Consider the following 27,652-nt stretch of genomic DNA (forward strand, 5'->3'; position numbering starts at 1 on the left):
TATTAGGTTGGGAGCTTCTGCACCCAGCAGGAGTTACACAACTTCTTTGGGTTGTGATTGGAATAGGTAAATGTAGAATAAAAGCGTCACATTAAAATATTCAAAATCAAAAGATAGGTTTATTCCAAACAAACATTATATATGAAATCAAAATGTCTTTCAGAGCTATACATTTCAGGGTAGACACCTCGAAATGCTTTGGATTTTTTATATAATTTATGTTTGTGATAAATCTACCTTTTGGACCCAAATATTACATTGTGGCACTTCATTTCTGGATTTACCTGGCTGTGCTTTCTGGCAGGAATCACAAATTCTGGTTTAACACACTAGTAAATTCTTTCACATACTGTATATGGGCTTCAATTATGTATTTAGTTGTATGCTGGTGGTCAAACTTTAGAAATCCAATTAAGGGGAGATCCACTTCATATCACATAGTAAAGAAAATCATTTAGTTGACAGCCGCTGCCATGGCACCGTGTATAGTCACTTACTGTAAGTGGGAGATGTTTGGAACATAGACTGGCCATCAGAAAAGGCAAAAGAGGTATATTGCTGGTTGTGCACATCAATGAAATGGTACAGGTAGCTCAGATCATAGGAGAAGATATGACAGATTCTCTATTTATGACTCGATAAAACAAATCAATGGAAGGATAGTTTTCCATGGAGTTTGCATGTTCTCCCTGTGCCTACGTGGGTTTCCTCCGGGTGCTCCGGTTTCCTCCCACGCTCCAAAGACATGCTGGTAGGTTAATTGGTTCCTGTCTAAAATTGACCTAGTATGTGTATAAATGAATGTGAGTTATGGATCTTAGATTATAAGCTCCTTGAGGGCAGGGACTGATGAGAATGTACAGTATGTTAAAGTGGAGTTCCACCCAAAAATGGAACTTCCGCTCTTTTGTTTCCTCCCCCCCCTCCGGTGCCACATTTGGCACCTTTCAGGGGAGAGAGGGGAAGGGGGCCTGTTTTTGACAGGTACCCTTCCCCACTTCCAGGATACGGCGCCATCCCTCGGAAGCTTGACCCCCTCCTCCGCCGCCGAGCCAGTAGGAATGCGCAGCGCGCTTCACGCATGCGCAGTAGGGGCCCGCCCGTGAAGCCGCAAGGCTTCACTGCCGGGTTCCCTTACCGGCAATGGCGACGGCAGCACCCGACAGCCGATGGAAACATCAGCTGCGGTGCCGACATTGCTGGAAGCCAGGACAGGTAAGTGTCCTAATATTAAAAGTCAGCAGCTACAGTATGCTGACTTTTAATTTTTGGAAGGGGAGGCTGGAACACCGCTTTAAGCACTGCGTACATTATAATAAATAAATAAAATATAAAGTCCAACATCTTCTCTTGGCATTCTATATTGTGTCCTGTTATCCTTCCACTGATATCAGTTTCTGCATCCACAAAATCGTGAACTTTTTTCCGGCTAAACGCTAGTCTCAATCATTACAGCTTTAAATAAGCTTAAGAAATGAATTTAATTTCAAAAGATATGCAGCTGTCACTAGAGTACACATTGACGGGAAGTGGCTGCAAAGAAGGAGCAGGAGATCAGCAGCAACAAAGGATGCAAAAAAAAAAATGAAAACAGTATTTTTATTTTTAAAATGGCAATTTTGTATGTCACATGAGTTACTAAAGGCATTGATATTACAAGGGAATTTTCACTTTGTAAGGAAATTTACACTTTGCAAGGGTACCTTTCCTAAGCTTAGTGAATGACATTAAGCTCTTACTGACTTCCATCTTCCAATCACGTGTAAGCAAAAATCCTGTCCTTTTAATATTCCTTTCACACGTGCAAAATACATTTACACCGCATTCACTAAGCTAAAAGAAAATGCTCCTGCAAAGCAGTTAACCACGCTGTTTTAGCAAACGATAGAAAACTCAGTAAGGGTTTTCAATCTGTTTTAATTGTACTACAAACACGGTAGCAAAGCTTTTAAATTATAGACATATACTCAAAATAAAAAAAAAAAAAAAGAAATTGCTACAAGTTAAAGAAAAAAAATTACTTCTCCATTAATTGTACCTGGAATAAGCAAAATGCAAAAAAGGATGTCGGTCTGGGAGGTAAGACGCATAGAGCAGCAGAGGGGTTAGTAAAAAAAATTTGAAATGGTTCTTCTCTTCATCAGCAGTGTCTGACACACGCACACACACACACTTGCTGGGACCCCCTCCTTTCACACTGGAGAGCCTCAGAAGGAGTGATACTTAGTAGTGGGAGGGGGAGGAATAGGCAAAGCAAAGTGTATTGCCTTGAAGTGGTAGTGAGAGGAAGCACAGTGCTATGTAGCACATCTTAGGCTGCTCTGCACAACCCAGCATCTACTGGTCTGAACCTCTCATCCCCTACAAGGAATTTCTACAACTGGCCAACCACCTTGATTTGAGCAAATTTTTTCTTTATGTATTTTCTTCCTTTTCTCCCATTTACTTCTACTTTGTCCTCTGCACCTTCCATTCCCCCTCTAATCTCTCCCCTGTCAAGCCTCTAACCTTGCTGGGAGAATTTCAGCTGGTGAAAACCTGGGAGGATATTTTGGGGACTTTTGCTGGAAAACGTTCCATCTCCCGGTGGAAGCTCCAAGGACCGTGATGTGCGGCTACTAGCCCCCCCACGTTGGAAGCAGAGGCTTTGATTTCCAGAGGATAGCCACCGTCTTCACTTTTAAGTAAGTGCTTTTCTATATCATTCCCATAACACTTGTCATCCATGCCTGGAAAGAGAAAGTGGTATTATTAGACACCGGGGTTGACTTGTCCTGATAATTTCCTGATTCTCTATGAAAAATAATTTTGCAGAACTTCTTCGTCAAAGCAAATTGTTTGCAGGACGCGCTAAACATAAATTTTTTTTTTTTTACTAAAAATGTTCCATAACGAAATTTAATTTATTCTGAGACAAACTTGGAACATTGTTTATTTTTTTCCATTCGTGCAGTAAAAGGTGTCTAGAGATGGGGTCTAATGTCATGCCATGTCCTGACGCGTTTTCTGAAAAACAGCCAATATAAACTAGAATATATATAAATTTATTTATACTTTTTTTTTTTTAAATTATAATCATTTTGCTAATGCTGTGCATTGATATTGTACTCTCTTATGTGACCTTTTTTTAACACCTTTGAGCTTCAATAAAACAGTGCGAATAGCAGTGACGGCATGCAAAATGTAGTAATCCATAGTCGGATGGGTGAAAGCTGAATTCTGATTGGTTGTCATAGGTTAATACATTTCTCTGTGCCTGAAACCCACATATGTTTATTAGATTATTGCCAGAGCATCGCCAGTTTCGGGATTGTAGAAAAAAAAAAAAAAACACCTGAAGAAAACAAGGCGAGGAACATTTGAATCCTTGCAAAGGAACATTTGAATTCTTACTAATCTGCTAAGCTTGGAAAGTAAAGAGATGATTTACAATAAAGGATTTAAGAAAAGAAAAAAAAAAGAAGCCTATTCATCAGTATAAAGGAATAGGTTGACAGAAATGAGTTGTAAAGGATTTATTGTGTTAAGCACTTGTGGTTTTACCTGTTAAGAGATTTGGGCTTGGGAACTGGTAATCAAGTCAAACCATTGCAGCACCTATTTAACACAACCAGTCTGTTGTTAATAGGGGTTATACAGGAAAACCCCCTTAAATGGAAATTTGAGCATTACGGCTATTTCTAACACACTACAGTGAGAATTCTTTATTAAAATAAGTTCCTCTTAGCAGCCAGATGTGGTGGAAAAAGCCATTATATATTTATAATGACAAGGTGGAATGATTTTTATGAAATCTTTTATCTGGGGCGGCCTACAAATTCAGCGTACAGCAAGCCGGTCTAGCAATAAATCACAAATTGTCCTAAATCGTTTCCTTGAATTTCATATTCGTATTCAAAAATGTGAGTTTTGCACGATAGTGGTGGCTTAAGGGCAGAATTAATATAAAGAAGGTATTGCATAAACCATGACTGTTGCAATAATTACCTAAACACGTAACCACTTTCCTAATGGGTACAATACCAAAATGCCCCATTAGCGCCTTTTAGTTTGGAAAGGCCCAACAGTATGAGCAGCTAGATTTTAGGAATTTATTTTGACTTTGTAATATTATGCTTCCTCCACCATTTTTTATAAATGTTTGTATCTCTCATCAGTGCCTAGCTATGTCAAGGGATTTTCTTTTTTACCTAACTCCAGGTATAAGACACCCTACAGGATACAATACACACACCATCCATGTTCCATAATGATGCTATACTTTAGAAATTAGATCATTTTAGATCTTATAATTAATTGACCATGCAGGATGCAATACACACACCATCCACATTCCATAATGATACAACATTTTACAATTTAAATATTTTTTTAGATATTTTAATTAATTGACCATACAAGATACAATACACACACCATCCACATTCCATAATGATGCAACATTTTACAATTTAAATATTTTTTAGATCTTACAATTGACCATACAAGATACAATACACACACCATCCACATTCTATAATGATGCTTAATTTTACAAATCATATATTTTTAAATCTTACGAGTAACCTTAAAGGATACTATACACACACCATCCACATTCCATAATGATGCAAAATTTTACAAATTCGATATTTTTAGATCTTACAATTAACCATAAAAGATACCATACACACACCATCCACATTCCATAATGATGCAAAATTTTACAAATTCGATATTTTTAGATCTTACAATTAACCATACAGGATACTATACACACACTATCCATGTTCCATAATGATGCCAAATTTTCCAAATTTAGATCTTACAATTGACCACCATAGTCTACATTTAAATGATACTTGACTTAATAATGCATCTGTCTCACATTTAGTAATTCACTGCTCTACCACTGGTTTGAATTGTCCAAGTATCTCATCAACCCGTTTCACTTAACGCTTCAAAGGAATTGTTACTTGTTAATGAAGCTAAATCAAAATCTCTGGAAAATGTAACCTTCTTATGTGACTTTAAGCACATTTTAGATCATACATAAATCCAAATATTTTAATATCACCAGGTACTTCGCTTCATTTGGTAAGGTAAAAAAGGTTTTACAATTCCATACATTTAGGACTGTGTCGCAGCTGGGTTTTCGAGTGTGATACAGATTTTCTCTGCATGAAAAATATACATACAGCCATCTACTGCCTACTGGATGTATGTCTACAGGGTGGCCTTGTAATTTCACACATGATGTTTCTCAGTAGTATGGGCTACAATACATGGGTGGCTTCAGCCTCATGATACTAAACACTTTAACCACTTGTTGGCAAACACCTCTTTGACAGAACAGTCAAACAATTGCCAGCAAGTGGTTACATCACTCAGACTTTAAATGAAAGGCTTCCATGTGGTATAAGGTGCCCACTCACAGGCAGATGTCTCTGTATAATGGGCAACCAGAGATCAATTTGTCCTTGAAATGCATCACAGCACTTTCGAACTTGCTGCAATTTTCTTACCTGCTCAGCCGATACGTGTATTTCATTGTATCACTTTTGGTCTTTCACTATCCGTAATATATTGATTCAGTACACACCCATTTGTATACACAACAGCCTTTTTCAACAGTTTTACCCCAGAGAAACCCTTGAAATAATTTTAAGGGTTCAGGGAACACCAGCTAAAATTAATTTAATGGTCAGTGGGAGGAATGTCCTTTACATTGGTGGTCAGTGGGATGAATCCCCCCCCCCCCCCCCCCATTACAGACAGCTAAAAAGATCTTAGGCCGCTGGCTCTGCCAAGTGGTGTTGGACCCGGAGGTCAATCAAAAGCAGAAAAATGAACCCTTAAAGGAACCCTGGTTGAGAATGGCTGGTATAGATATTTTCTGCTAAGCTTCATCATTTATGGGTGTTATAACAAGCTCTTGTACTCTCCTCTTAGGGAAGCCTAACCCAGCTTGGTCTTCACCAGGGGACATTGTCTGCAAAGATTAGGCCACCTTAAGCCCTTTATCTATGAAAAAAGTTGCAATGCAGCTATGTAAAATCCAACCATCCAATTTGTAACCATATGATCAACAATTGTCCATCCAATAAGACTTTATTATCTAAGAAGAGGTGTGCTCTATTCATTTCTTTCAAACTTGCAGATTATGTTACAAAAAAATTTACGCTGATCTGTTTTAAATCATACCACATAAAATAAACAGGCTTTTTTTCAGGGCCGATTCATTGATGTCCTATATAAGAACTATATAAGAACTATTCTGTACAACCTGATCATAATGCTTAAATTCAAATTTTATGATGTCAGCTGTGATTTGCCATCATGGGTTCAAATCTGACTACTGTCAAGTAATGAAGGCAGTTGAGACAGTTTTAGAAATAAGGACCAATAAGGCTGGCGAACAAAAATTACGGTTGAGAACGGTGACCATTACAATCTGTGCTTTTGATTTTGTAACAGGATACATAACAGTAGGAATGTATCTGATTTATGAGAGCGAGCAGACTACTTTCCTCTATCCCCAGGATTCCTATAGCAGCCCATTCTATTTTCATATTAATTCACTGAATGTGAAATACAGTCACATAGTAAATATCACCTGCAGGAAATGGAAATACTCTCTTCCATTTAACAACTACATTAGCACCTCATATGTAAAGAGCGTTTAACAAGTAATCCTAAAAAATGTTAAACTTGAAGCTGCCTGAGATCTAAAGTATGGAATTTCCTATTTATATCGGCCATTGAGAAACTTTAATCACCCAGGTGTTATATAACTTTGTAGACTGTATGGAGGATGCTGAGATTTGTTTGTTCAGCATGAATTGGGGAAATACATGCTAAGCACAGGGATAATCTGCTCAAGACAAAGGGGTGGATTTACTAAGTTTACACTGCAGCCTGCATGCACTTCACATACCAAACTAGGTTGAAAATTAAAATCATTTAAAATTTACAGTATTTCTCCAGAATGTGATTGAATATTTAATCTGGGAAGACCCAAGGGTGAACATTACTATATTGTTTCTAAGTGCGTACCCTGACTGGGTATTTAAACTGGACAGATTATATGGTGAACGTTACTTTGTCATGCTCAAGTCCGGACTGTAGAACATAGATTCCCCAATAGAGGGAGCTGTGCCCCAGCTGCTGTTCATGTGCTTAGTCTTCTGAATATACTTTCTACTGGATAATTCAGATAAATTCTAAAATTTGAATGGGATTTTTTTTTTTTGCAGTTTAATGTATTTTATTCCTAAAAGGAAACATCAAGGCTAAATGTTCTACTTTGAAGGTCTTTTGGGGTCAGGACTGCGTACACTTATTTTTCTTTTTTTTGGTAGGTTTCCCTCTTTTGTTTCGAAGGTGGGGAGACGAAATATTCTTGCAATGCAATCACAGTTATGTAGACGTTTATATAACATAAACCCAATTAATAAGTGGAAATAAACTAACCTCGCTTGACATTTTTTTGCCGTTTTATAGGAATCATGTCCCTGTATTCAATATATATGCCTATAAAAAAAAAAACTAAATACACAGTCAAAACACATATAGAGAATCAGTTTTATCCACCAATGGATTTGTATTTCTATTCATCCACATTTAAACAGCTCTGACACACAGCACGATCCTGTCTGGCAGGGTGGGAGACCTGATATGTCTCTGCTGTAGCCTGTAGCTAAGTAACACTTGTTCCTCCCCCAGTCTTTGATTGTACCTTGAAAGAAGAAGTAGCACACTGATGAGTTCATCTCTCTCTCTCTCTCTCTGGTCATTGCAGTTGTGCTGCAATGCTCATGTTCCTTGTTAGCACATGAGCATTGCAGCACAACTGATGGGCTCCTTGTGCTGCTTCTCTCTCTCCAAGTCTGAGCTCTGCTCTTCAGGGACTGTATTTACAAAATGTATGGCCAGCTATAGATGTATTGCATCCTACAAATAGCAATATGTAAACTGTCTGTTAAAGCACACCATTCATTCAGAGTATATGATACAAAATTATGTAGGTAGTGGTAAATACCAAATGTCAAAATTGAAAGTGAATACAAAAACATAACATAAAATGATGTACTTGACTATACCTATCAAATCTGTCTGCAGCCCCTTTCCATATTTACTTTTTATTCCTTAAAAATGGTATAAGTATAGGAATTTATAAATATAAATTTCTTTAAACCTATTAACCTTCAAATTGGGGGGGGTGCTTTATAGATAGGTGGGTTGGGGCAAAACTTTTCCCCCAAAAAAGATGGTTTTGACATGTACTCTTATACCCTCAGTTTATGCATTTTTTTATCATATTCTTAAGCTGGCCATAGATGGATCAAAATGTACCTGGTTCAACATGGACCGGCTGAATTTTGTTCCTTCTATGGCTGTTCCTGCTCTACAGAAGTCCATCTAATCATAGACTTTGGTCGAAAGGGATGTTGGAAAAGCTTCAGCGCTAAACAGTGTCAGAATACACTAACACAGCCGGGAGGATTCCTCCATCCACCTTGCTTGTCTTGTGAAGATGGGGGAGTCTGTTTATTTTTGACCCATCTATAGCCAGCATTGGGCTGGAATGCCCAGGTTTGTAACAGATCTACTTTAAAATGACTGAAAAAAACATAAAACTGCTCTAAAGTTTAAAGTTTATCCTTAATCCTGAGCTGTTGTGATTGGTTAAGCTTTGATACATCCTGTTTCCTGCTGCTCCCGCCACGTTTCTACTGGTCCATCACTATGATAGGCTTCATCAGTAGCCAGTAGGAAAATACAAGAAGCTGGAACTCTGCCCATCAGAGCAGCCTAGAATTTGGCCATAATGACGAGTTTGGGATAGCACTGCTGGTATATACATGTCTGCATTTTTACGTAACGCACCATAACCCACCTTAACATAGTGAACAGGGCCCATAGAAAACAACTGTGCAGTTGCACTGCATGTACATTAATCTATGCCAGCCTTTCTCAACCTTTTAAACACAGAGGAACCCTCAAAATCACTTTCCAGTCTCAGGCAACCCCTGGTAAAAATTACTATATCTTAAATTGTATGCTGATCCCTGAGCTGTTGTGATTGGCTAAGCTTTGATACTTCCTGTTAGTGTGAATGCCTGGCAGTTCCTGCTGCTCCTGCCACGTTTCTACTGGTTCATCACTATGATAGGCTTCCTCAGTAGCCAGTAGGAAAATACAAGAAGCTGGAACTCTGCCCATCAGAGCAGCCTAGAATATGGCCATAATGACGAGTTTGGGATAGCGCTGCTGGTATATACATGTCTGCATTTTTACATAACGCAACACAACCCACTTCAACGTAGTGAACAGGGCCCATAGAAAACAACTGTGCAGTTGTGCTGCATGTACATTGATCTATGCCAGCCTTTCTCAACCTTTTAAACACAGAGGAACCCTAGAAATAACATTGCAGTCCCAGGGAACCCTTGGTAAAAATTACTATATCTACAACTCATGATGCACCAGGGCTTCTTTTTCTCAGAGAATAGGTGCAGGTACTCCCCCTTTGTGTTTCGCTCCCTACCCACCTTCCAGCACCGTCCCTTGGTTCCACCTTTACCCAGAGAATATAGAAAAGTATAACTTTTGGTGCTAAATTGTTTGTATGGAATTTGCTAATGAAAGTCAGTAAACTAGGTCCCCTGCAGTCAGCAACAATAGACCCCCAGCAACAATAGATCACCTCAGCAACACAAGATCCCCTCAGCAACAATAGACCTCACAGCAACAACACATCCCTCCCAGCAACATTAGATCCCCCCCCCAGCAACTATTGATCCCCCCAGCAACAGCAGATCACTCCCAGCAACAATAGACGCCCCCCAGAAACAAAGATTTCTCCAGCAAGAATAGATCCCTCCCATTAACAATAGATCTCCCCAGCAACAATACAACCCTCCCAGCAACTAAAGATCACCACACAAGTAAATCCCCCCCAGAAATAATAGATTTACCCTAGCAACAATAGATCTCCCAGTATCCAGCATCAATAGACTCTCCTGCAGCCAGCAACAATAGCCCCTTTCCTCAACAACAGATCTCTCCTATCAACAGTTGACCCCCCAGAAAAAAATAGATCTCCCTACCAGCAATATTAGACTTCCCCAAAATTAATAGATCTACCAGCGTCAATAGATTCCCAGGCAGCCAGCATCAATAGACAATCCAACACATCCCAGCACCCCTCGGCATATACATTCAGTTCTGGAGGTGTCGGAACTGAATTCCCCCGTGTTCCCACTCAAAAAAAGCCCTGCTCCTTACACTTGTGATCATTGGGAAGAATTACCTCATTACAGATAGCTAAAAAAATCAGTGGCGCCAGTGGGAACTTATCTGAGAGGCAGAAATTGCTCAATGCTCAAGGAACCCCTAGGAACCTCTGGGGGAACCCTAAGGTTCCATGGAACCCTGGTTAAAAACCCATATCTATGCAGATCAATGGACCTGCTGTGATTTATGCCTTGTACACACGCAACAATTATCGGCCGACCGATCGTCTGACTTTTGTCCAAGTTGTGTTTTGTTGGTTGGAATGTGCTCTAGACTGCACACAAATTTTCTCGGCCAACAAAAATCTACTTCAGAAGTGATGTCATGTGCTGGTTTACTTTCCGTGTGTTTTTTCTTCTCTGAGCATGCCCAGTCTTGCTCATCAGATTTTTGTCTGCCGAAATCTGTACTGACTGACGGAAAATCGGCCGTTGTGTTGACGGCCAACAAAAATTTTATAGCATGCACACCAGATTTTTTTTCGGCCGAAAAGTCGGAGTCGGTTGTCGGAAGCATCATACTAACAATCCGAAAATCAGCCGATCGGACGTTGGCCGAAAATTCACAGCCAACTATCGACGCGTGTGTACGAGGCATAAGCCCTTAGTTATTTGCACTTTGTACAAAACTGAACAAAGCAGAGCTACAAACATCATTATTTTTTTACATTCAGAACCCTTTATTTTTAAAGCCCATACCAAGCAAACTGGCATCTGACGTCCTTGAAAATCGCACACATGTCCATAAGGAGCAGCCGCTGCCGGGTGGATGTGACTGGCAGGCCTATCCTATCTGCATGCGGTGGAGTTAACCTCATGTTTGTAATACCTGGGAGGCCAATGTGTTTATTAATGGTTTTATCACAGGAGGAAATGTTATTTCAGTTGGACTTCAATAGGGAGGCTATCATTGTAAAGTGAGCTCAGATAGACTGTACCACTGATACGCCCAGCAGGATTCCTAATCGGTGGTTTATACTGCAGTGAATAATGGCACAGCACTGAGCTTTGTACTTCCCAAGCAAAAGGAGTCAGAATGTGGACTTAAATATTCAGGCCGACTATAGCGCTTGCAGTTTTCTGCAGCTAGTCCCGGCAGACAGCTAAAACATCATTGTAGGAAGCAGCCAATAAATATTTCTATCACTGATATGCAGGCACCACATTATTCAGATCACAGCTTACTGAGATACAAGATGCTATAATGGTCTGTATACATAGAAATACAAGGCGCCCCACGCTATGTCCCAAAAGACATGCAAACTAAAATACTTAAAGCCGAACTCAAGTCAGACAGCTAAATACACTGTACAGTACTTCTGTCCATTCAGTCCTGAGATTTATACAGCACCGCTACATAGCACAGCCCGGTCTAGCAAGGCGGGAATCATGATTTTTTTTCTACTGGATTTAAAGCGATTTTAAAGCCAAAAGCAGCTTACCAATTCTTAGATATAATGGCTGCATTTGTTTTCCTTTTTACAGAGAGGGAAAAAGTATTTGATCCTCTGCTGCTTTTGTACGTTTGCCCACTGACAAAGAAATGATCCATCTATAATTTTAATGGTAGGTTTATTTTAACAGTGAGAGACAGAATAACAACAAAATTATCCAGAAAAACTCTTTTTAAAAAAATTATAAATTTATTTGCATTTTAATGAGTGAAATAATTATTTGACCCCTTTGCAAAACATGACTTAGTACTTGGTGGTAAAACCCTTGTTGGCAATCACAGAGGTCAGATATTGCTTGTAGTTGGCCACCAGGTTTGCACACTTCTCAGGAGGGATTTTGTCCCACTCCTCTTTGAAGATCCTCTCCAAGTAATTAAGGTTTTGGGCTGACATTTGGTAACTCGAACCTTCAGCTCCCTCCACATATTTTCTATGGGTTTAAGGTCTGGAGACTGGATAGGCCACTCCATGTGCTTCTTCTTGAGCCACTCCTTTGTTGCCTTGGCCGTGTGTTTTGGGTCATTGTCATGCTGGAATACTCATCCATGATTCCTTTTCAATGCCCTGGCTGAGGGAAGGTGGTTCTTACCCAAGATTTGACAGTACATGGCCCCATCCATCATCCATTTGATGCAGTGAAGTTGTCCTGTCGCCTTAGCAGAAAAACACCCCCAAAGCATAATGTTTCCACCTCCATGTTTGACGGTGGCAAATGGTGTTCTTGAGGTCATAAGAAGCATTCCTCCTCCTGAAAACACAGCGAGTTGAGTTGATGCCAAACAGCTTGATTTTGGTCTCATCTGACCACAACACTTTCACCCACTTCTCTTCTGAATCATTCAGATTTGCATTAGCAAACTTCAGATGGGCCTGTAAATGAGCTTTCTTGAGCAGGGAGACCTTGCGGGCGCTGCAGGATTTCACGGTATAGTATGTTACCAATTGTTTTCATGGTGACCATGGTCCCAGCTGCCTTTAGATCATTGACAAGATTCTCCTGTGTAGTTCTGGGCTGATTCCTCACCGATCTCATGATTATTGAAACTCCACAAGGTGAAATCTTGCATGGAGCCCCAGACCAAGAGTAATTGACAGTTATTTTGTGTTTCTTCCATTTGCGAATAATCGCACCAACCGTTGTCACCCTCTCCCCAAGCTGCTTGGTGATGGTCTTGTAGCCCATTCCAGCCTTGTGTAGGCCAACAATCTTGTCCCTGATGTCCTTGGACAGCTCTTTGGTCTTGGTCATGGTGGAGTGATTGGAATCTGAGTAATTGATTTCTTCTGAGGACAGGTAACTAAACAGAGATTAGGAGCAATACCTTTAGAAGAGTGCCTCCAATCTCAGTTCATTACCTGTATAGAAGACACCTGGGAGCCAGAAATCTGAGAAAAAGGAGAAACAGCAGACTGAATGAGCTCATCCCTCTGTCACTTTGCTCTCACCTCCTATCAGCATGCCCCTTGTTAGTACATACGTACTGTAAAACAACTGACTGCTAGTAGTGCTGTACATTGGTTTTTAAAAGGCCAATTTCAAGTCACATTATGATACTTAAGCTAGCAATAGATGAATCGATATCTGGCTGGTTCAACCTGTGGTTGGAGGAAAGAACATTGTATATTGTATGGCCTGCTTATGCTGCTTTCATTTGAAAAACGAGTTTAATGTGGAATAATAAACACAGCACGACATTCATGTATCTTTTATAATTGCCTGGAGTTTATCTATACAACATCTCCTTGTGTTCACTATCTCTATACTAACTACTATATAATGATAAAACAGATAGACCTAATGCAGAAAAATTTAAAAATGTTTACCGCTAGCAGCAATCAGTAAAAAAATCTTTTTCACGTTCTAATCTGTGCAAAAACTAAAGTGAACCCATGAAAAGTGGGCTGCAGGGGGAGGGTAATACTCGCTATGAGCAATATCCTTGGGCCCGTTCACATCACATGCATTGGGCTGCATTGCTCTATGCAGCTCCAATGCAACAACAAGGTCCATTGCATTGTTTCTAGCTGCCCCAGTTCACATCAACACGCTGCATTAGTGTGCCCTGGTCCAAAATAAAACATGTTGCATTTAAATGCAGCCTAAGGTGTTACAGTATCTCACAAAAGTGAGTACACCCCTCACATTATTTTATTATATCTTTTCATGTGACAACACTGAAGAAATGACACTTTGCTACAATGTAAAGTAGTGAGTGTACAGCTTGTATAACAGTGTAAATGTGCTGTCCCTTCAAAAAAACTCAACACACAGCCATTAATGTCTAAACTGCTGGAAACAAAAGTGAGTACACCCCTAAGCTAAAATGTTAAAATTGGGCCCAAAGTGTCAATATTTTGTGTGGCCGCATTATTTTCCAGGACTGCCTTAACCCTCTTAGGCATGGAGTTCACCAAAGCTTCACAGGTTGCCACTGGAGTCCTCTTCCACTCAACATCACAGAGCTAGTAGATGTTAGAGACCTTGCGCTCCTCCACCTTCTGTTTGAGGATGCCCCACAGATGCTCAATAGGGTTTAGGTCTGGAGACATGCTTGGCCAGTCCATCACCTTTACCTTCAGCTTCTTAGCAAGGCAGTGGTCGTCTTGGAGGTGTGTTTGGGGTCATTATTATGTTGGAGTACTGCCCTGTGGCCCAGTCTCCGAAGGGAAGGGATCATGCTCTGCTTTAGTGTGTCACAGTACATGTTGGCATTCATAATTGCCTAATGAACTGTAGCTCCCCAGTGCCAGCAGCACTCATGCAGCCCTAGACCATGACATTCCCACCACCATGCTTGACTGCAGGCAAGACACACTTGTCTTTGTACTCCTCACCTGGTTGCTGCCACACACGCTTGGCACCATCTGAACCTAATACGTTTATCTTGGTCTCATCAGACCACAGGACATGGTTCCAGTAATCCATATCCTTAGTCTGCTTGTCTTCAGCAAACTGTTTGTGGGCTTTTTTGTGCATCGTCTTTAGAAGAAGCTTCCTTCTGGGATAACAGCCATGCAGACCAATTTAATGCAGTGTGCAGTGTATGGTCTGAGCACTGACAGGCTGACCCCCACCCTTTCAACCTCTGCAGCAATGCTGACAGCACTCATACCTCTATTTCCCAAAGACAACCTCTGGATATGACGCTGAGCATGTGCACTCAACCTCTTTGGTCGACCATGGCGAGGCCTGTTCTGAGTGAAACCTATCCAGTTAAACAGCTGTATGGTCTTGGCCACTGTGCTGCAGCTCAGTTTCAGGGTCTTGGCAATCTTCCTATAGCCTAGGCAATCTTTATGTAGAGCAACAATTCTTTTTTTCAGATCCTCAGAGAGTTCTTTACCATGAGGTGCCATGTTGAACTTCCAGTGACCAGTATGAGAGAGTGAGAGTGATAACACCAAATTGAACACACCTGCTCCCCATTCACACCTGAGACCTTGTAACACTAATGAGTCGCATAACACTGGGGAGGGAAAATGGCTAATTAGGCCCAATTTGGACATTTTCACTTAGGTGTGTACTCACTTTTGTTACCAGCGGTTTAGACGTCAATGGCTGTGTGTTGAGTTATTTTGAGGGGACAGCAAATTTACACTGTTATACATGCTACGATTTCTTCAGTGTTGTCACATGAAAAGATATAAATAAAATATTTACAAAAAATGTGAGGGGTGTACTCACTTTTGTGAGATACTGTACAATGCGCTGCAACATGTGTTATAGATGTAGCACCCTCCTAGTATAGCTGTTAGGTATATTTCATTTTTGGCTTGCTCTGTAATCAGAGGAGGGTTGGTTGTTTGATCTTGTCTGCTCCAGGCTCCACCGGATGGGAGTTTGATTGCTTCCCAATGTCTCTAGAAGAAGTTTCTGGAACTTAGGGAAGGAGAATTCAAATGACCAACCTGAATATTGACCAGGGCCTAGTCAATCCCAGGGAAGTGTGCTCAGGTGGCTGGAATGCTGTTACATAGCCTGCAGCCCTGAAGAGATAGTCTTTTTCTTCCTGAGGGGATGGATCTGTGAGCTGAGTAGAGGGGTGGGCTACTTGCCCCTCAAACCCTTTGGACTGAATGCTGGACTACTCTACAAGAGCCTGCACCTATGGATCTTGTGAGGAGAGCCTCTTTACCTGTTCTCAAAGCTATTTCATGGTCCCAGCTGTGAACTTGTAGACTGTTCCACTCAGCCTTTTACCTGTGCTCAAACTACTTCATGGTCCCCAGCTGTGAACCTGTAGACTGTTGCAGTCTGCCTTTTACCTGTTCTCAAAGCTATTTCATGGTACCGAGCGATATACCTATAGATTGTTCCAGTCTGCCTTTTACCTGTGCTCAAACTACTTCATGGTCCCCAGCTGTGAACCTGTAGACTGTTCCGGTCTGCCTTTTACCTGTGCTCAAACTACTTCATGGTCCATAGCGATGAGCCTGTGGACTGTTCCAGTCTATCTTTACCTGTGTTAAAGCTACTTCATGGTCCCCAGCTGTGAACCCGTGGACTATTTCAGTTTACCTTCGCCTGTGCTCAAGCTACTTCATGGTCTCTAGCCATGAACTTATAGACTGTTCGAGTCTACCTGTACGTGTGCTTTTTTTTACTGAGAAAGAAGTGTTCTCTGTCAATCATACCTGATGTTTGGAGTATCCCATATCACATCAATTCCCCTCCCAAGTCTACTGGCAAATAAACTTAAAAAAGACAACCCATTAGACCAGGGGTCTCCAAACTTTCTGAACACATAGTCAGTTTGGGGGACCAGACTGGTCAGTGGGAGTAGAAAATGCCCCAGCATCATTGGCAGTAAAAAATGCCCCATTATTGGATTTAGTGAGAGAAATAGTGCCCCCTTGATGGTGTCAGTAGGAGGAATAGTTCCCCACCATTAGTGCCAGTGGAAGGAAAGGTGCCCCATCAATAGTGTTTGTGGGTGGAATAGTGCCCCATTATTACATAGTTAAATAGTTAGTGAGGTTGAAAAAAGACATCAGTCCATCCAGTTCAACCTATAATGTGTGTGTATGTGTGTGTGTGTTTGCTGTTAACTATACATTGTATACCCCTGAATGTTGTGGTCTTTAAGGTGCCCATCTAAAAGTTTTTTGAAACTATCAATGCTCCCTGCTGATACCACTGCTTGTGGAAGAGAATTCCATATCCTTACTGCTCTGTCGGTCAAGAACCCCTTACGTAGTTTAAGGTTAAACCGCTTTTCTTCTAGTCTAGTTTTAGTGAGTGGCCATGTGTCTTATTGAATTCTCTTTCTCTGAAAAGTTTGTTCCCTATACTAAGGTCACCAGTACAGTATTTGTACATTGATATCATATCCCCTCTCAGGCGTCTCTTTTCCAGAGAGAATAAGTTCAATACTTGTAGTCTTTCCTCATAGCTGATGTCCTCCATTCCCCTAATTATCTTTGTTGACCTTCTCTGGACTCTCTCCAGTTCCAGCACATCCTTCCTGAGGACCGGTGCCCAGAACTGGATGGCAAATTCAAGATGTGGCAGGACCAGTAGAGTAGAGTTGTAGAATAATTTCTTTATTTCTGGAGTGAATCCCCTTTTTTATACATGCCAGTATTCTGTTGACTTTGCTTGCAGTGGCTTGGCATTGCATGCCATAGCCAAGCCTGTTGTCCACTAGGACCCCCAAAACCTTTTCCATCATTGATTCACCCAGAGGATCACGGCCTAGCGAGTAACTTGCGTTCGTATTTCTGACACCCAAGTGCATTACCTTACATTTTTTCAACATTAAACCTCATCTACCATGTAGTTGCCCACCCCATTTTTTTGTTCAGGTCTGCTTGTAAGGTTTCCACATCCTGTATAGAAGATATTGGCCTGCTTAGCTTAGTATGGTCTGCAAATACCGATGCTATGGTCTGCAAATACCGATAGTGGAGGGTCTCATCCTTTTGCTATATCAACAATATACAAAAACATAATAGGATTTTAGTATACCCCTCCAATGAGTACAAATGCATCGGAAAATGTTACAAATATATACAAATCTTTATTTCATCCAGTAAAATATTCAATAAAAACATCCTAGTTTGTGAATTGAGGAAAAAATAATATTTTTATTTTTATTTATTAGGTTGTATTTTTTTTTTTCTCTCTCTCTCTCTTCCCTCCCCTTCCCCCTTAGCTATAGCTATTTATTGGTTAGATATATACTGTTGATAAATTAATGTAATTACACACTCAATTATATGAGATTTATATGTATATGTTTACTTTTAGAAGTCATTCTAATGTTCAACTGTCCTGTATATGAGATAGGAGGTCCTGAGGAAGCCGATGCTTCAGCGAAACGTGTCGGCTCAATTTCCTTATCTCAACAAGACTACCATACTATGCACCTATCTATCTATCTATCTATCTATCTATCTATCTATCTATCTATCTATCTATCTATCTACAGTAAAACCTTGGATTGCGAGCATAATTCGTTCTGGAAACATGCTTGTAATCCAAAGCACTCTTATATCAAAGCGAATTTCCCCATAGGAAATAATGGAAACTCAGATGATTCGTTCCACAAGTCCTTCAGTTTATAGTCTATATACAAAGATTATAGCAATGTGATTGGTTGTGTAACCATAAAATGTCCATCCACAATATTCAGCCTTCCCAAGGGGATTAGAAGCAAAATCTAGCAGAGCTACAGAGTATAAAATAGAAGAGAGACGCCTCTAAGTGTAGCAATATGGTTACATTTAATGAAGGTTCAACATTTAGCAACTCACATGGTTGATGATTAAAATAGGCACACCTAAGTATGCCGGCATCCGGGGTAAAGCTGTCCACATAAACCATCTTCTAAACCACCGACTCTCACTGCTGTCAGTCTGCAATTGTGACTGGGAAGAATAGCCTGCAGTAGAGTGATCTGAAAGTGAGGCTTTGAATCACTCGTGGAGTGCGGCGGGGAAGGGATGATGAAGATGGCTGTGCAGAGGATGGTCTATGTGGACAGCTTTACCCCGGATGCCTGCATACTTAGATGTGCCTCTTTTAATCATCAACCATGTGAGTTGCTAAATATTGAACCTTCATTAAATGTAACCATATTGCTACACTTTAGAGGCTCCTCTCTTCTTTTTTATACATGACGCTACTTGTATATCAAGACATCACTTGTATATCAAGTCAAAATTTATTTAAAAAATGTGCTTGTCTTGCAAAGCGCTCTCAAACCAAGTTACTCTCAAACCAAGGTTTTACTGTATCTATCTATCTATCTATCTATCTATCTATCTATCTATCTATCTATCTATCTATCTATCTATCTATCTATCTATCTATCTATCTATCTATCTATCTATCTATCTATCTATCTATCTATCTATCTATCTATCTATCTATCTATCTATCTATCTATCTATCTCTATCGGATGGTGACTGGTAGTATTAATGTTCATGTATAAATTACACATGTTTTAGTTTAATATTTTACTAGATGAAATAAATATTTGTATATATTTTAAAAAAAAATTTGATGCATTTGTGCTCATTGGGGGGGGGGGGGGGGGGGTAAACTAAAATCCTATTATGTTTTTGTATATTGTTCGTTTTCTTTTATGTAGACATGTGTGGCTCGTTTCGTTCTTTCGTTATATTCAAATACCCGAATTGAACAAAGCGAAACTAATTTTATCGTCATGCACATGTCTACTTTCATGTAATCCTGACAGTCTTTATTATATGACAAATTTTGGGTGTCCATAAACAGCACTGAGATCAGCTGGATATTGGATGACTTTACAGTTAGGGATGTCACCTGGGACTTGTTGGCAATGGTATTAATAGTGTAGCACCCTCCTAGGTAGGTGCTAGAAGAGAGTGTCATTTTTGGGTCTTTCTGTTTACTAGGAAGATTGCCAGGTAAATTTATAGTGCTCCCTGCCTACCGGGGAGCAGGTTTCATAGGCTCTGCTCATGGGGCTTAGGTGCAGCTCAGCTTGTCTGAATGTTTTACACTGGTCCAATAGGGAGGCATATTGGATAGTGGGTGGAAAACCTGACAAGTGAGGGCACAGGCATTGTTACAGCCCTGGTGATTGGCAAAGGAAAGTGCCTTGGTGCGTGCTGGGTGACTGTATAAATGCTAAGGGGACATGTGCTCGGGGTCTTCGGCTGGAGAGTGGGTCCCCGGAGGGAGGGGGCGGCTGCCCCTCCTCTGTAGAAGCTGCTATGCGGTCTTGGGTAGTCGACCTGAAAGTCAGATAGGAGCTGAACCCAGATGTTCTGCAGAGCTGATTGGAAGTGAGACACTGGAGAGGATCAGATTCTGCCTGCAGTGAGTACAGATCTGTGTTGTGAGGACTATTCTGAGAGGGACATCCCTTCAGTAGAAGAGTCAGTGGATGGGTGTCAGTAAAGGGGATGCTAAAGAGTGTCCTGAAGATAAAGTAGTTGCATCAAGTCTGCTGCTAGAAAGAGCAAGAGGACTTAATTCTTCCATACAAGTGGCAGTATGGTCAAAGCAGCGTGTCGGCTTCCACAAATAATCTGGTGAGGCCAAGTGAGAGTTGTCCTTATCTACTGTGAATAGTTCATGTTGGAGTATCCCACTATTCCCTTCTCCCATCCACGTTCCACAATAAATACAAAAACCCAAATATTCCTGGACTGTTTATTGAGTAACAAGAAACATGGGAGTAAGGAGGGATATGTGAAAAACCCACAGCAATCAGTGGCATCGTAAGAGCATTAAAGGCCCCCGGGCAATGCAGTACACTGGGGCCCTGCCCACACAATCACCCACGAGAAGAAAAATGCAAATTATCGATAAGCAATATTTATTGGTACAGCAATGCCAGGCTAATGACAGCTTCCAAGTTCGGCAGCTGGGTCCGGTGAACACACACACACACACGGAAGGGAGTCAGACTCGACTGTCCTGTGTGCGCCTGTTCCCGTGGAGGCGGACAGGCATTCCTGCAGTTGTGGACTCCCCCTCCATGGCCCAAGTGGCCTGACAGCAGCGCAGAGCCGACAGGCGCTTGCCACCTGCTAAGTTCAGTGGCGGGATGCACACGGAATTTGGGACTAATGCTTGGCGGGGTCGCTGGGCAACTGCACCCCTGGTAAGTGGGGCCCCCGGGCAACTGCCCAGCGTGCCCATTCGGTAACATGGCCCTGCCAGCAACTGTCTGCAGGTAATCAGAGAAGAAGTCATTACACAGCAAGCCCTATGGGGATGGTGCTACAATAGAAAAGTGGTTAAAAGACGAGTATTTATTTACTTTACTATTTACAGCAATTCTACTTACAGCCTGATACTTGGCCTGACACTTCAGCTCAGACAGGAAGAGAATACAAGTAAATATTGAAGAGTCAAGTCATCTATGTGAAGATATTCAACAAAAACTGTAGTTATTGTAGACAACACTGTTCTTCTTGCAGGAGGAAGGAGCAAAGTCAGAGCTAATACTATTTCCAGTTGTTTTGTGTCACAGCTTTAGTGGTGTGCATCATTCATATATAAAGAAAATAGAGAAAAATGACAAAAATAAATCAGTTTCCTGAACCAAATAGTCCTTGAAACCGCAACCCATCAATTGAGCTTATGTGATTTCCTGATCGATTACCTGCGAGGCCGTACTGGAAATGACACCAGGGTGAAGCCTTGGCCTACATTACAAAAACATTTGTCTAGGAAGATTCAATTAAGCCTGACACCGCTATGTAATATGAGCAGAGTATTCGATTGCTTGTAGTTCAGGGTATAGCTGAGGTCCCTTTCGACATATCACATTTATAGAACATACTGGCGAAGGATAAAGGCGTTTTTCACTCTTTTTAACCACTACAGTACTGGACACTTTCACCTCCCCTTCTTGCCCAGGCGAATTTTCAGCTTTCAGCGCTGTTAAACTTTGAATGACAATTGCGGTCATGCAAAGCTGTGCCAATATGAAACTTTTATTTTTTTTTTTTTTTGGGACAGATAGAGCTTTCTCTTGGGGGTATTTAAAGAGGAAGTAAAATCTGTTGTTTTTTTATTTATTTTTTGTTTCCTGGAAAGTAAAGACATAATGTGCCAGTATGCATTACATACTAGCACATTATGAGACACTTACCTCCAAACGAAACCCTCGTCATCCCAGCTGGAGGCCGCATCCATCTTCGCCCATCTTCCTTTCAGATCCGCGGACTCCATGTGTGCTACTGGCCTGAGCCGGGTGACGTCACAGGACTCTGAAGAAACAGCACAGGCAGCCATTCCTTCAGAGCGCATGCGCGGATGACGTCATCAGCGCAGTATACAGTAAATATCTCCTAAATGGTGCAAATTTAGGAGATAGTTACAGTACCTATAGGTCAGCCTTGTTATAGGCTGACCTATAGGTACAAACATTAGAGGGGGATTTACAACCACTTTAATCACCACTGGGTTTTTTTATTTATTACGAAACAAATGAAAACAGACCAAAAATTTAGAAAAAAAAAATGTTTTTCTTAGTTTCTGTTATACATTTTGCTAATAAGTAATTTTTTGTTCGTATGCACATAAACGTGTCTAAATGTGCACTTTTGTACTTTTTTAATATTCTAGCCAATAGAGTCAGTTTACACTCAAACACTTCTAAACACAGCGTGCATATGCTTGATATGTGTGCTTGAAAACGTGGTGTGGGTTTTGCAAAAATGCATATCACATTTTTAATGCGTTTCAATGTGTTTTTGGTGCATTTTCTGGATTCCTCTCTCCCAGCATGCACCTGTGAAACTTGGACGTGTGACTCAAATAACTGTGGTGCGTTTCTGATGGCTTTTTGGTGTGTTTCCTATAGAAATTAATAGGAGGTGTGTCTTCAGAGCTCTTTTGACAAGCGCAACAAAGATGCAGCATGCAGGACTTTTTTTAAAACATAGCTCAGCAATGTGACCAGTTACATAGGATTTAAAGGGGAATCATTTTCATGCAGTTTTGTTGCACTGGAAAGGTCTGTTTTAGCGCAGCAAAAGCGCACCAGTGTGAAAGGGCACTTGGAGGCATTTTTTCTGCCAACTTTGTGTGTGCATGGGGCCTTACAGGCAGAGAAATGAAAAACGCACCAAAGGTGAGTTCTGAGGGGAGATTATGAGCATAATCAATAGATCGCCTCCTTGCCACATCCTATATGCATATGGATAGAGATAATATCCGCACAACATGAGGAAACTTAGCTAAAAAGTATATATTTTATTACAAAGATTAAAAATTCAAACAATAAAATATCTCAAGATGGTGTTGCTGAGAAATTTTTTTGTTTACATTTTAAATCTTTGTTATAAAATATATACTTTTTAACTAAGTTGCCTCATGTTGTGCCAATAAAGTCCGCCTTGTAGACACTAGGTATCCTATTATCTCTATCCATAGGAGATTATGGGTAGGAGATCAGCAGCACCGAGATGCCACAAGCGTTTCGTCACCAATGACGTCTTTGGAGGACTGGGTCCGTCCCCTGAAGATGTCATTAGTGATGAAACGCATCGGGAGTGGCTTGGAGTTGATGACATCATGCCTATCTTAGCCACTACCCAGCGGTCATGTAAGAGCCCACAGCTTGCTGGAGCCTACATTGATATTTACACATGCTGATTACAAGCCATGTCAAGGTAATTGTTGCTACCATTTTTAATAAAAGTTTGAACATTTGATGGGCTTCACTATGGCGGTAATTTATTTTTAACATTTTCGAGCCTGTCATTGAGATCCATTGCTGATTGACTGCCCCTCTCCACTGGATGATCAGCTGTTTATGCTTTGTCTTGGGCATTTTTGACCATTATAATCTATGGTCCTGTTTATCTGGTAAGAGGCATATGTCAAGAGGGTGTTTCTGGTGGCGGATCCCCTTTGCCTGTTTACATTGCACTTTCCTGGATGGACTGATTTGCTTCATTTATGGATTGTTCACCATTTATGGACTTTCACAGTTTACTTTGTCAATAGCTTATACATGCCAGTTATCTGCATGTTTGCACTTTAATATACATTTTACTGATTATATGATGGTTATGTTTTTTCAAAGAGATCACATTTTTTTACTATGTTTGCACATTTTCACTTTATTTAATTCCTTGTTTGCTCTCTTATATTTATAACACTGCTTATACTTTGTTTTAAATTGTTTCAGATAGACAGTGCTTTAGCCAACTAAATTGTATTCAGCTAGGGTTCATTTCCACTTTAAAATGCCTGTACTGTGTTCAAATGTTCTAGACATGAAAAGCACCTGCATGAATGGCAATGTATCTTGCAGTGTAGCCTAGGAGCTCTGAAATCCAAGAAGCAAATCTTGACCGGCTTCTGGGGTTAAGAGGTTGAAAGAGGTCATCCCATGAATCCCATGAATCTTAGGTGGCCGTCATCTCAAGTTTATGGCTAGTTTAACTGGTGCTGAGAGGGAATGGAAGGCAAGAACACCACTCTTTAAGGCAAGAGTGCTAACCATATTGTCCCTTGCACATAGGGCTGTCTAGCTGTAGTTCACCCTTCCCAGCCTTTTAGTGCTCCCGGGAGGGACAAGTGCAGTGTCCAGACCCACTGCATGCAGCCTGTCAAATTCTATGGCAGGATGGGACTGGGCACGGTACCAAATGGTACTGGCATTCAGGGCTTGGTCCGTTCAGGCAGAAAGATCTGAAACGCCATCACAAATTACTTTTTTAGTTTAAGATAAAGTAAAGAAAGGGTTAGAACCCTAGTCAGGATTCTATTACCATCTGTGTCCCCAGTAGGGATATTCACCCTCCTGGTGAACAGAACAGTAAGTGAAAAGAAATCAGAAAATTCTAAAAATCGACGTCACCGGAACAGAAATAGAGGGGAAATCTTCCAATGGGGACATCCCAGTAAACAGTTACTAAGGCCAGCCATGCATTGGTCGAATCCAGAAAGAATTTTCTTTAAAAAATCTTATCTAAGCATTTTCGTTTGAATTTCGCACCATTAATGGGCGGCAGCAACGGTCGATTTTCGTGCTGCCATCGAATTGGAGTGATCGGGCATGTTGGAAATTTTTTGACAAACTAACGATTTTCTAATAAATGATGGGAGAATCATGTGAGAAATATAATCAAAAAACAAATGCGCATGAGCACAAGAAAAGGCTTGGTTGGTCGAATTTTGAAATCAATGGTGGCACCATCGAACAAACAAAATGGACAAACTTTCTGATTTTTTAAAGAAAACTTGTTCGGAATTTGATCCATGTATGGCCTGCATAAGTTGTCACCAGAACAGAAATAGAGGGGAAATCTTCCAATGGGGACATCCCAGTTAGTTTGGAGAGACTCCCTCTCCTTTCCTGTTGTGTCTAAGGGACAGGATGTAAAGGGAAATCTCCCCAATGGTACACAGATGGCAATAAAAAAAATAACGACATGGGAGTATAACCTTCCTTTACTTTTTCACTTCTTTTTCCCCGATTACTACTGTGTCCAAAATTAAAAAAAGTTTTGGCTTTAAATATACTTTAACACCCCCCCCCCTCCATGTTTCTCAGCAGGTGCAAACCCAAATCCCATTTTCTTTACACTATATCTTGAGAAGTTTTCTGTTTATTTCTTAGAGGAATTCTGTGCTAAGGAGGTATCGAGATTGACATTCATAACTGAAAATATAAATTCCCTGGCTTCTTTAGTATTTCTAAACTTACCTGTACCTGGCTTGAATTTTGGCCAATTCCTGCTGAATTGACTGATCTTCTTTCTGTGAGTGGACCTACCGGCACCACCCAGCTCTATAAAATCAATTTTTGCTGCAAACGCTGGGGTAGAAAAATGTTGACGGCGCAGCACGTGTATCCAATCAGATGCAGGCACTGTTCAGGTATTGACAGCTATTGGTGCCAGCTGTCAGAATACTATGCTGGTACTGCAGATTTGTCAAATTAAGCTGTTAAGTGTTGAGGAGGGATTTAAAAGATTTCTCTCTTTCAGCCTGCGGGACTAAGCTAGAAAAATCATAATGTGTATAGCCAGCTTTGATCATTGACTTGGACAAGTTTGTAGATACGGAGTTTTGATTTTACCCTAATTTTCTCCATGCTTGTTTCAGTTCAGAAAAGACATGGACAGCATTTATAAAAGTAGATCAGCAATAGCAGCCTACATATCTCTATTAGTACAGGTTGCCTTCGAAGCTTAATTTTGGCATGAGTAAAACACAATAAAATGGACCCCCAGCAGCTAAATACAAATCAGCACTTCTGGATGTTATATTCAATCTGCAGCACTCTCCCCATGCAGACTTACCATATGGATCTATGTATTCCAGCCTCTCTCAACCTTTTCAACACAGAGGAACCCCTGAAATAACTTTCAGGTCTCAGGGAACCACTGCTAAAAATGACAATATCTACAACTCATGATACATTAGTGTTATGGTCAGTGGGATGAATGCTCCTTACTCCTGGACATTGGGAAGAATTACCTTCTTCCAGATAGCTAAAAAGGTCAATGGTGTCAGGGGGAACCTATCCAAGAGGCAGAAATTGCTCATTGCTCAAGGAACCCCTAGCAACCTCTGGAGGAACCCTAGGGTTCCACGGAACCCTGGTTTAGAAACACTGATGTAGACTGATGCCTAGTGCCAATCAACCCATATCCTGTTAAACCTGGGCATCAAGGGCCTGACCCTTTCCTGGACTCACAGTAGATTTCTGGAAGAGAGTTGTGCCACCTAATGACATAGTGCCACTCTGCAGCATTTAGGATCTCCCCACCACCAGAGATAGATGAGAGTGAAGGGGACCTGTAACGTTATGTGACCATACCAACAACACCAGTAACAAAAAATTAGGCATGCATATTTTTTTAAATGGTGCAGAGGAAATCCAAAGGGTGAAGAAGATGGGGATGATCTTGAGCCTGAAGATGGATTTTAATGAGTAATTCAATTTTTATTGAGAACAATCAAAGCATATTGCAAAGCTTTTAATAAGCTCTGTAGCAGATTCCTACCTTGTCCTTTGCCCTAATGTATGTTTCATCATGTCCTTTGCAGGCTGATTCTGAATGTGACGGTCTGGTTGATTATAATCACCTTATCACTCTCAGTGTTCTGATGAGAAAAGTGGCAGTGTCTGCATCCCTTTAGAAGTAAATAAACCCTTGGGAAGTATCTCACCAAAAAATACATTTCTTTTGCCTAATTTGTCTTGTATCTTGTAATCAGAATTCTGGGAAAATCAGTGAACCAATCACACAAGCAGGAAAGAACAATTTGGAGATGTTCTGTACACCAACTCCTCCAGGTTGCCATATTGCATTGAATTTTACAGCGGCTGCAGATTGAAACGGAAAAGTAATTTTTAATAACATTCAGTTAAAATATGGCTTGTGCAGCAATTGTAAATGCTATATTGTTTTTTTATTTGTTGCATTTGTTTTCCCCGAAAGTGGAGTTACCCTTTAAGCAATAGATTCAAGGTGGCAGTGTACAAAAATAAAATTAATATTAGAGATGAAAGAAAATTTGATCTTCCATTTCAAAGCTAACTCCGACTTTTACCTTTGATGTTAGGAAGATGTTCTGTCACAACAGAATTTCAGGTAACTGCTTGTCACAATCATATCAGCGAGCTTTAAAAAATAATGTTGCAGCATGTGACAACAGAAGACATAAATAAATTATTTGTTATTTAAGATGAATTTCTATGAGTTTACAAAGTTGCTCCCAAATATTGTTAATCTGTATAGAATATGATGGTTGCATCTACCCTGCTGGAGGTAAAACCAATTTTTATTAGTCAAACATTTAAAAAAATATATATAATTAGGCCTTTTATAGTCACTTATTTTATACTTATAAGGGTATATTTATAAAAAAAATGTATATAAAAATGTATTAAAAAAATGCAGAGCTTTTTGTACTTTAAAACTGTGTTTACATTCGCTCTGTGCAAAATCGA

General features: G+C 40.5%; 1 protein-coding gene across 1 annotated transcript in view; it reads left to right on the forward strand.

The window, feature by feature from the left end:
• The first annotated feature begins 2,518 nt into the window (after window positions 1–2,518).
• The window catches only part of NTN3 (netrin 3), a 165,880-nt gene continuing 140,746 nt past the window's right edge, over window positions 2,519–27,652 (forward strand). The window contains exon 1 of the mRNA XM_082260022.1: window positions 2,519–2,684. The gene's annotated coding sequence lies outside the window, so the exon portion shown is untranslated. The remainder of the gene's footprint in view (window positions 2,685–27,652) is intronic.

The sequence above is a fragment of the Pelophylax lessonae genome, assembly GCF_965119305.1.
Source record: "Pelophylax lessonae genome assembly, chromosome: 6".
In the NCBI taxonomy this organism is placed as follows: domain Eukaryota; kingdom Metazoa; phylum Chordata; class Amphibia; order Anura; family Ranidae; genus Pelophylax; species Pelophylax lessonae.